Source organism: Canis lupus, unplaced genomic scaffold (assembly GCF_011100685.1).
Source record: "Canis lupus familiaris isolate Mischka breed German Shepherd unplaced genomic scaffold, alternate assembly UU_Cfam_GSD_1.0 chrUn_S1898H2097, whole genome shotgun sequence".
Classification (NCBI taxonomy): Eukaryota; Metazoa; Chordata; class Mammalia; order Carnivora; family Canidae; genus Canis; species Canis lupus.
Window position 1 is genome coordinate 52,507 of NW_023330762.1, and position 11,120 is coordinate 63,626.

The window sequence follows — 11,120 nt, forward strand, 5'->3', positions numbered from 1 at the left end:
GCATCCCTCAGAAGCTTTTGTGTTAAAGATTACAGAGACTCTGACTACTTGGCCCCTAAATGATTGCAAAGTGGAAGTTCTCCTCACTAACCGGTTCATCTGTCTGATGATTTTACACAAACAAGAAACATATTTTTTTTGAAACATGTTTTTAAAAAGATTTTATTCATTTATTTATTCATGACAGACACAGGGAGAGAGAGACAGAGAAAGGCAGAGGGAGAAGCAGGCTCCCTGCTGTGAGCCCAATGCGGGACTCGATCCCAGGTGTCCCAGATCATACCCCGGACCAAAGGTGGCGCCAAACTGCTGGGCCATCGGGGCTGCCCAAGAAACATTTTTTTGTTTGGGCTTGGGTCATTATACATTGTTAGGTGCTGATATATTTAACTTGTTTCTTTGTTTATTCTAGATGAGAAACTGAATGAACACAGGCTCTAGAATGAGACAGATCTGAGTTCAAGTCTATGTTCCACTACTAATTTCCTGGCAGCTTTTCCTTAATCTCTATTTTATAAAGTGAGATTAGTAGTATCTATCACAGGGATGACTGGGTGGCTCAGCAGTTGAGTGTCTACCATTGGCTCAGGGCATTATCCCAGAGTCCTGGGGTCAAGTGTCCGCATTGGGCTTCCCATGCCTGCTTCTCCCTCTGCCTGTGTCTCTGCCTCTCTCTCTCTCTCTGTCATGAATAAATAAAATCTTTAAAAAAAAGTCACAAAGGATAGATGTAAGGATTAAATGAAATGATGAATGCAAAATAGCTAGCTGGCATGACGATTGGCACCTAGTAGGTACTTAGTAGGTGGTGGACTATGAACAGAGTATGGTGCATATGATGGGAAGAGGTGTATAAATGGGAAATTAGGAGACTAGTCTCATTCCAGGACTGCTCCTCTCTGTGTAAACTTGGGGAAATCCCTTCACCTCTCTGAACCTTTCTTTGCTTATCTATACAATGACATTGGATGACACCTGGAGTTTTCATGCTGTTCCCTGTGAAAACTCTTGACTCTGCAAAAATCCTTAGAGACCCCTCTCAGAGCCAAGCGGACTCCAGTCCTTGCTCCCTTTCAAAGACAGAAGCTCTGATTCAGTTGTTTGACATACTGGATGTCCAGAAGACAGTTTGTTTGAAGAAAAAGTATCACTGCTCTTGTGAGGAAATTAAATATCAATGTACTCCGAGGTCTTCAAAATTCTTCCCTACTCCTTTACTCTAGGGTCTGAGCAATTTAGGGTCTGAGCAATGAAGGCTTTAATAAAACCAAGTCGTCTTGGGAGAGGCTTCGTCCTTCCTCCCTGACCTGACTAGTTTGCCAGAAGTCAAAGGCAACTTTCAATTTCCAAGATTGCCCAGGCATAAAAGTACTCAGGTGGGGTGGAATCATGACTATGAATAAGAACTAAAAATGCAGCCAACAGGTACAGTCCCTGGCACTGGGACATGAGGGAAGGGCGGGTGCACACTGTTCTGGTTGGAAAATGCCAAAGTCAAGTGCAAGAGGGGGCACACCCTTTCTGACCAGTAAGCTGAGGATAAGAAAGCAGGCAGCCTTAAGGCTCACAGAGCTCCACCAAAGAGAAAGTAGCTGGCTCCTGGTCAGGACCTTCAGCAGCCCAATGTGGCTTTCTTTTCCAATACATTGTAAGAAATGTGGCTATAACATGCACATGCCATAGAGAGGGAGGTTGGCCAAAGGCTACATATTTTGCTAGTATTATGACTTTTCAGTGGTCACTCGGCCCACAAATATTTATTTCAATGTACTGGATGGGGATAGAGACAAATCTATATCCTATGTTCCAGTCTGGGGAAATGACATAAATTAATAATCAAATAATATCCATCAGGGGGTGATAACTATTAAAGGGGACAGAAAATAAAGGGGGGTGTTATTTTAGAGAGGTTCTGTTGATGAGACGTTGATGTTGGGGCAGAGACATGCAAGGAGTGCATATGATGGGGAGGAGTGGTGTAGGCTGGAGGAGCAGTAGCCCAGAATGCTCTATAGGCAGGTGGGCCAGGGGAGCAGAGTGCTATGGGGAGTGAACAAGGGGGGTGGCAGGAGCAAGGCCGGAGGTGGTAAGCATCAGGGGGTTACTTCACTTAGAGACCGATGATTCTCTGTAAAGGATGTAGAATTTATTCTGAAGCCATCGAAAGACTCTGAGCAGAGTAGTGACTTAGTTCTTAAAGGGTGACCCTGGGTGCCTCAGCTCTCTAGAGGCACAGGTGGAATGAGAGTGAGCAGTTGGGAGTCATGTAATAATTTAGTCAGGGGACGCTGCTGATGAGAACATGGCAGCAGCAGAGGAGGTGCTAAGCGGTGGGATTCCAGATCCATGCTGGAGGGAGAACAGCTAGTTTAACCCGCCCACCAGGATGTCACCACCGACTTTGTTCTTACCACGTGTTCTTCTGCAATCTCATCCCCTTCCTCCAACCACGAGAGAATATTTCCTCTTGAGCAAAGAGAGGGGAAAGGAAGCAAAGCAAAGAGACAGAAAACAGAATTACTGGCAGCCCCGGTGGCCCAGGAGTTTAGCACCGCCTTCAGCCCAGGGCCTGATCCTGGAGACCTGGGATCGAGTCCCACGTCAGACTCCCTGCAGAAAGTCTGCTTCTCTCTCTGCCTCTCCCTTCTGTCTCTGCCTCTCTCTCTCTCTCTGTCTCTCATGAATATATAAATAAAAAATCTTAAAAGAAAAAAAAAAGAAAACAGAATCAGACATGAGTAAGAAAATGAAAAGTAGGTATAAAGACAACAGAAACCAAAATAGAAGGGGTAGGGACATCAAGAGGGAAAAAAAACAAGAAAAAGAAAGAGATGTGCTCCACCATTCTAGCTTCTTCTCTTTCCTTCTTTGTTGATAGCAGAAAAGCAAAAGAAAGTTTAATTTCCTCTATAGGCAAAGCCTCTTGGAAAACACTGGCCAGTGTTTCATGTTCTGTGGCCATGTGCACAATGCCAGGTTGAAGGAGCAGAAATAAAATTCCGGCCAAGAAAAATGAAAACTGGTGGTGGAGGGTGAGCTGCCTGCTCAGAGATCTAAATTCAACCCATCCTGACTTCTATTTTTTTAAAAGATTTTATTTATTTATTAATGAGACACACACACACACACACACACACACACACAGAGGCAGAGACACAGGCAGAGGGAGAAGCAGGCTCCATGCAGGGAGCCCCACGCGGGACTCGATCCCAGGACTTCAGGATCACGCCCTAGGCCGAAGGCGACGCTAAACCGCTGAGCCACGGGCTGCCCCCATCCTCATTTCTGGTAAAGCCTCAGTCCCCTGCACAGTAAGAGACACTGGCCTGCAATACTTTCCCCTGTCATTTTCCAGAAAAGAAAAACCTCATTTCCAAAAAGAGAGAAATTCCCCATCTCCCGTAGATCCCTTTCAAACCGGCAGAGCTGATTTTATGAAGTGTTTCATGAAGTCACAGTACCCTTGGGGGTAACCAGAAACCATTGTTTTCACAAGGGGAGAAAAAAAAAAAGCAACCGGAAGTTACATTCTGCTGGAGAACATAATCATATCCCCTCGCTAGCGTGGGTGAGAACATTCCCTGGCCACTGTAGCTTTTTGATACTGTCACTGAAGGAAATGTTGGTCATAAATCCTGATGAAAGATTACAGGAGCCATTTCCACCTTGGAGCATTGCAGTGTGTTTAAGTGTTTAACATAATCTTAAAATGCAATAACAACCTTCTTCTAATTTAATCTTCGGTCTTCAGCTGTCAACACAGATGCATGAAGCTGGTGAGCAGCTAAAGGAAAAAATAAAGAAGTGGTTGTGCAGGGACCAAAGATACTTTCATTTCCCTCGAAGCCAGACTTAATCAACAGTTTCAAAGAGGCACACAGCAGGCCGTTTGTATGAAATTTTGCCGGAAGGAATTAAGCTGAAAAAGAGTATTTTCCCTTTAGAAATTGCAAAGTTCCAACCGGGACATCTTATACAATAGGTCCACTTCTCTACTGTGAGCATGCGATCTATTTATGAAACTTGCTTCAGTAAATGGAAAACGCAAATAAAGGCAAGGCAAATCCAACACTGTCAACTTCAATTACTTTCCAGTGTTTTCTGTATTCTCTCCCTCGTTATTTCTTATTCTCTCCATACCTTTCCCTTTTCTTGTCCTACCAAACCCCACACACCCAGAGGCATTTTCAGGTTGATCCATAAAGGATGGTCGCCACAACATCTGTGGTTCCAGGCCTGCTCTCACCTTTCACCAAAAATCAATGAACCTGAATTCCAGCCTGGAATTTTCAATGAAGTTTTGTTGTCTTCACCTCCTCAGAAAGACAGGGTGGTTTTTTTTTTTTTAAAGTTGTTTTGTTTTTTAAAGATTTTATTTATTTATCCATAGGAGACACACAGAAAGAGGAAGAGACACAGAGGGAGAAGCAGGATCCCTGCTGGGAACCTGATGTGGGACTCGATCCCAGGACCCCAGGATCATGACCTGAGCCACAGGCAGACCCTCAACCATTGAGCCCCCAGGTGCCCCAAGGACAGGGTGTTAATGGCTCATGTATTAGGGAAAGCTTTGACCTGTGCTGAGGAGTGGGCTTTTGAAGGAAAACCAATAGCCTCCATCAAGTTCTGAAAATACACAGACAGGGGGCCTTCTTCACCATTCAAAAAGGGGGAGAGGGAGAGGAGAGAGGAAAAAAAGAAAAAAACAAAAAAAAAAAAAAAAAAAAAAAAAAAAAAAAAAAAAAAAAAAAAAAAAAAAAAAAAAAAAAAAAAAAAAAAAAAAAAAAATCCAATAACTATCTATGAAAAAAAACAAAACCCAACAAAAAAACAACAAACAAACAACCCCCCCACCCCCCAACCCCCCAACCCCCCCCCCCCCCCCCCCCCCCCCCCCACACACACACACACAGTCTACTGGGAGAAAGACTTTGGGTTTTATCAGTAAGTTTGACTCTGGAAACTAAGCAACTATCATTTTGGCAGGGTATCCTTAGGAGTTGAAGGTCAATATGCAGCTGGCTGCCTCTTACAAATTAAGTGTTCCAGTAGCTTCTCATTTTTATCTCCTCCTGGAGCAGAATCCAGCTGAGTACATTAGATGTAAGGACAAGGCCCAGTAACCATGGACTTTGAATTATCACTTCCTAGATAGTCTACTCTCATATCTCAGAAACCAACTGATGACAGCTAGACAACGTAAGGAAGCCATGGGAAGGAAGCCCATAAATCATTGACCAATGATGTCAGAAGAAAGGACTTCTGGGTAGCATGTCAACATTGGAAGAATAGAGCCATTTAATTACAGGTCAAATTAAATTGCATTTAATTACATTAATTCATGTAATGAGTAATTCTAGCCTCCCATAGGTTTTGTAATTTTTTAAAAAGATTTTTTATTTTTAAGTAATCTCTATACCCAATGTAGGGCTCAAACTTACAACCTCAAGATCAAGAGTTGCATGCTCTACAGACTGAGCCAGCCAGGTGGCCTTGGTTTTGTAATTTTTAAAAATTGTATGTTTCTTCATCTTTATCCCTAACTGCCTGAATTATTTTTCTTCCCTGAAGCATCCCTCAGGGACAAGAAGATGTAAGGAACCCCCAGAGAAGTGGAAATCTCTAATGACTAAAAGATGGCATTATTGAAAATGAATATTCCGCTTGAAAGGACACTTGAGTTAGATTGTTTTGATAAGATTATCATTCAAATATGGTTCTTTAAAATTTGAAAATAACACAAGCTTGCTTGAAAGTGAGGACACATCTCTTCACTGAAAAAAGCTAGCTTACTTTGGGAGCAGCTAGTAAATATTATATGGTTTTTTTTTTTTTTTTGTCTCTTTTTTTTCTGAAAAAAATGTAGTTTCCACTTTTCTTTATTCTTTATTATTTATTGTTCACTCAGATATCAAATATGTACTGCTCATGTGCTCAATCCAAGTGTATTAGACAAAAGCGATTATGCGCAATAATTTTGCATTATTTTTGCAATATATTGCAATATATTTCTGCAATATATTTATAAATACATTTTTATTAATGTATAATATACTATATATTTTATTATATACTTAGTATAATACAGTGTATAGGTATATACATATATATACCTATAGGTACTGCTTTTGAACCACAAAGATATTGGGAGAAAATATAAACGTTTCTACCAATTTAAGTATTTTCTGTGATACTTCTGGCAGATACTGCTCAGTGAGTAATCCAACACTTTCTCACCTTTTTTTCTTGTTTCCTCATGACTAGCTACTTGCTTTTTCAGCTTCCCTTGCTGTTGGAGAGGCACCTGGTCAAGTTCTGGCCAACAAGGCATAATGACAGAATTTCCTGGAGGATCATAACAAAGTTTGTTTTTTCCAAAAAAAGGCTAGATGGTGTTAGCATGATCCCTTCTCTTTTTCTCCTTCCTTGTGTGGGTGCGAAGCCCTGACACACAGCAGCCATTTTGTCCCCCTGTGGAATGATGAACATGAGTGAGGAAGGACGTGACCTGAAGATGACAGAGCTGAAGAAAGAAAGAGAGATTCTGGGTCTTAGATATTGTTCAGCTATCTGGCCAACTATTTCCTTTCAGAACGCACCCAAAAGCATTCTGAACTGACATAAAGTCTATAAGCCCTAGACATACACTGAAACAAAACATGAGCTCAAGAGCTCCAGGGTGAATACAAGTAATGGCAAGATGGAAAGTGACAGATAAGAGGAAAGGAAAAGTAGTCAAACATTGTCTAACTTGCTTGGAATGACAGGAACCCAAAAGAGCCTGAGGGAACTACATAGCACTTTGATATCTTTTAAGAATTAAAATAAGATTGGGGGGTAAAAAGAGTCTTCAAAATACTGCACTTTGCCAATGGGAACAATCAGAGAAATTAGCCAAGTAGTTCAAAAGCAGAGCCAAAAAACATGCCAAGTCAGGCCACTATTCAGAAAGTTGCTTAGAGAAGAACAAGGGGGAAAAGAGGAGTAGAGAGCAGAAAAGAAGGGAGGATGAGAAGAAGAAGGAAGGGATCATCTCTGTCCCATCACAGGCCCCCAGAGAGAAGCCTGCTACTGGGTGAATGTTGGTGCTTCGCCTGTATCCACTAGGATTCCTTTACCATTTTTGTTCATATTACATTTTTTATGCACAGACTCCTAGGGTGCTTTCACTCATAACAGTGGGAACCTGGGTCACTTTGTCAGAGGGCTATCTTTAGTTCCAGACCTCGCTTTGCTTGTGTGCACAGAGAGCCATGAGAGCCTGGGAATTTGTGCACTCCTGAGAGAGCCTTTAACATTGATGGGCACAAGAGTATATATACTTCAACTCCCTCTTCTTTTTTTTTTTTTTTTTTGGGACAGGTACCTTCTCCAATTCTCCTGAAGTTTTAAAGCAATCCTTGGTGAGATCGTGCTTGATACTGCCCTACTGACCAGCTTCCTTCTATTCCCCACCAAACCTCCCACTGCCTCATTATCTCATCCCAGTTATTCTTCCTAATAAAGCACTTTACTGTAAATCTCAGTCCCTGGGTCGGCTTCCGGTGAACCCCACCTAAAATGCCTTTTCTATGGGATATAAATAAAATTGCTCACCCAAGGCCAACAGAGCATAAAAGCAAAAGAAATTAGAGAGACAGTGAGTCAAAAAGAAAATGGGAAGTTTTGCCAAAAGTCAAAAATATGAGCCATAATTCTTTGTGCTGCCCACCCTGGCCCAACTGTCACTAGAGTGAGTGGTAGTAGTATTTTCCACAAAGATACAAAATAAATTCGATGTCCTTGCTAAACATTAAGCTATTTGTACCACTTGAACACCAAAATCTAATATTGCTTAGAGTTAGTAAGTGGGGTCAGCAAAGAAGGGAGAGCAGAATGACAACCATGGCACAGCTGGAAAGTGTTTCTGAGCCTGGCCCTGACCCTCTTCCTTTCATGGAGACATGGAGAGGAGATACAAAACTCTATTTATGCATGATTTTTCCCAACGCAGGTGAGTGATTAGCTGCAAGGTTGAATTAAACAGTGATGTGTTATTTCTTGTTAAGAGTTAGCTTCTAGGGCAGCCCGGGTGGCTCAGCAATTTAGTACCTGCCTTTGGCTCAGGGCGTGATCCTGGAGACCCGGGATCGAGTCCCACGTTGGGCTCCTTGCATGGAGCCTGCTTCTCCCTGTGTCTCTGCCTCTCTCTCTGTGTCTCTCATGAACAAACAAATAAAATCTTAAAAATAAAAAAATAAAAAAAAAGGAGTTAGCTTCTAGTAGAAGACTTCAGCCTCCAACCTCACAACAAGAGAACCAGACCATGGCTCAGGTGACCAGGGGATTCATGCGTCTTAGTATCTGACCCTGCTTGCTGCGTGGTGGGTAATTTTAGCTAGAAGATATCAGGTCAGTCATCATGGAACCAACTTGATTACATCAAACAACAAAAGGATCAGTTTCTGATTCTCTGGAAAGACTGGATTTCACATAAAGACTAAAACTTTGTTTTCTTTCTTCTTTTTTAATTAAATAAAGAATCTGAGAACCAACAGGCCAAGAGAAATAGGAAACCACTGTGTACAACATGAATATCAATGTGTCTAACAGGTTCATTCCTAATTCACTACTCTAGAAAGAAAATATTCTGCCTTCTTGACAAATATGAACAACTTCTAGAAAATTTTAACCAGAGTGAAGAATAACACCTTTAGTAACTCAACCTCCTAATTGACCATGTAGGTATCACCTGAATTCCACAGACATTCCCAATTCAATGCTATTCTCTTTACCAAGAAAGGAACCACATTTAGCAAAAATACAAACACACACATAAAAACAAGTGGAATGATTCAACAGAAAAGTGATGAACTTGGACCTTTCTTCAGAAAGGCTTTATCAAATGTACTTTTAGTCTAAATGATGACAGTTTGTGATTAGTCCACAGGTTGAATTGATTTTAAAATGGATTATATTAAGGAGATAAGACCAAGATGAGTCAGGTCAAAAGTTCACTTTTTATGACCACAGTAGATCACTTCACTTTCTGCACTTTTATTCTTTTGTTTAAATGTAAAATGCATAGATCTTACATTTGCAATTTGTAAGTTTTGACAGATGGATCTATCCATGTAACCATCACCAGGATCATGATTGAAAAAAAAAAATGTTGTGCCCCAGCAACTTTTGTCAGCCTCTTTCCAGTCCACCCCTGCCTTCCAGTGACCACTCTGGATATCTACCCCCTATTTTCAGCTTTCATGTAAATTGTATCAACCAATACGTGCTCTTTTGTGTCTGTCTGCTTTTGTTCAGCATAATGTGGTGGTGATTCATATAGTTGTGTAACGCTAGTTTGTTCATTTTTGTCCCTCAAATGTGTACAAATGTGTTACAATGTGTTTACCCATTCACTTGTTGACTGACATTTGGGTTGTTTCCAGTATTTGGTTATTATGCATCAGGCTGCTATAGACATGCTCATGCAGGTTTTTTCATGGGTATGTTTTCAATTCTCCTGGGTGATATCTAAAAGTAGATTTTGTCATTGTAGGATAGGATTGGCCTCTACTTTATAAAAAACTTCCAACAGTTTTCCCAAGTGGTTGTACCATCTTTCACTCCTCCCAGCAACATAGAAAGGTTCCGGTTGCTCCACATCTTTGCCAAGATTTGGTGATGACAGTCTTTCTAATTTTAGCTATAGAATGGATACTATAGATTGAAATAATTTTGAAATAACAAATTAGACTCAGATCTCAATTACTATCCATCCCAGTTTGCAGCAAATTCTTACCACCTTCAGAGTTCATCCTGATATTACTTTCTTTGCACTAATTACTTCATTCCTTGGCCACCAAGAAAAGTTACTGCTTTGAAGAGCTGTAGAATGAACTGTTCCAAAACAGATGAACTTTTTTGAACATTCCTGTTGTTTTGTATTATTTCTATCTCTTTATTCCTTCATTAGCACTAAAATAGAAATAGCATCAGTTTGCTTTATTGAACACAAATCCTTCTATTGATACCTCTTCTCAAAATGAGAAACGCCTTGATGGAAGAAGCTGATTTTTAAGCAGTATAGATAGATAGAGCATAAATTTCTACCCCTCCTCCAGTTCTTCAAAAATTGTAGCAAGAGAGAAACTGGTTTCAAGAACATGTTCTCAATGAGATACCATGCATGCAATCATGATTTTCTTAAAGTTCAAGCCACATAGATTGGGTCATGTTAGAAGTAGTCTCAAAATAAACCTAGATTTTTGGGATCCCTGAGTGGCTCAGTTGGTTGAGCATCTGAACTCTGGATTTCGGCTCAAGTCATGATCTCAGTGTCCTGGGATTGAGCCCCGTGTAGGGCTCTTTGCTAGGTGAGGAGTCTGCTTAAGATTCCCTTCCCCTCCTTCCACCCTCCCTCTAGCTCATGTGTGCGCTCTCTCATAAATAAATAAACAAATAAATAATCTTTTTAAAAATAAAAAATAAATAAATCTAGGTTTTTAATTCTTCATCAGCTAACCAGATTGATTATTATGGTTGACTGGTTGATTGGTATGATCAATTGGTAGGGTCGGAGCTTCATATGGTGAAGGAGCCTCCTGCTTGTTACACTGTGTTGAGAGGCAGTATAGCAGGTGGTTAAAATTACACACCTAGATGTAGACAACCCAACTCCAAATTTTGGTTCTATCCTTACCAGTTGGGTGGGCTTGGACAAGTGTTTAACCTGTCTCTTCCTAAACTTAGCCACATATAAAATACCACTATTTTATTATAATAATATCCACATCCTAGAGATTATGAGGAATAAAGGAGTTAATATGTAGTAAATGTTCAGAATTATGTTGAGCATATTTTTAAAGTTACATAAATGTACTATTATTCATTTGAAAAATATTAAGTGCAAGTGAATCAAGTAAAAAGATTATGGGGTCACATTTAGATTTAGAGGTATAAAGTACAGCAGTTGATTAGTAATGTTTGCCACCGGTAAGATGTGTATGTTGGGAGTGTATGTGGAGGGGATGATTAAGTGGCAATATACATGCCAGATATTAGTTTCCTTGATTGAGGCACTCAGAATTGTACTTGTTTTTGATAAAATTGCAATGTGATGCGGAACTACACTTAATCTCGTA

General features: G+C 40.6%; 1 long non-coding RNA gene across 1 annotated transcript in view; it reads left to right on the forward strand.

Moving 5' to 3' along the window:
* LOC119878774 overlaps positions 1–7,485 on the forward strand; it is a 40,260-nt gene extending 32,775 nt beyond the window's left edge. Inside the window, exon 4 of the long non-coding RNA XR_005387130.1 lies at positions 7,363–7,485. This is a non-coding gene — a long non-coding RNA (uncharacterized LOC119878774). The remainder of the gene's footprint in view (positions 1–7,362) is intronic.
* Positions 7,486–11,120: the final 3,635 nt, after the last annotated feature.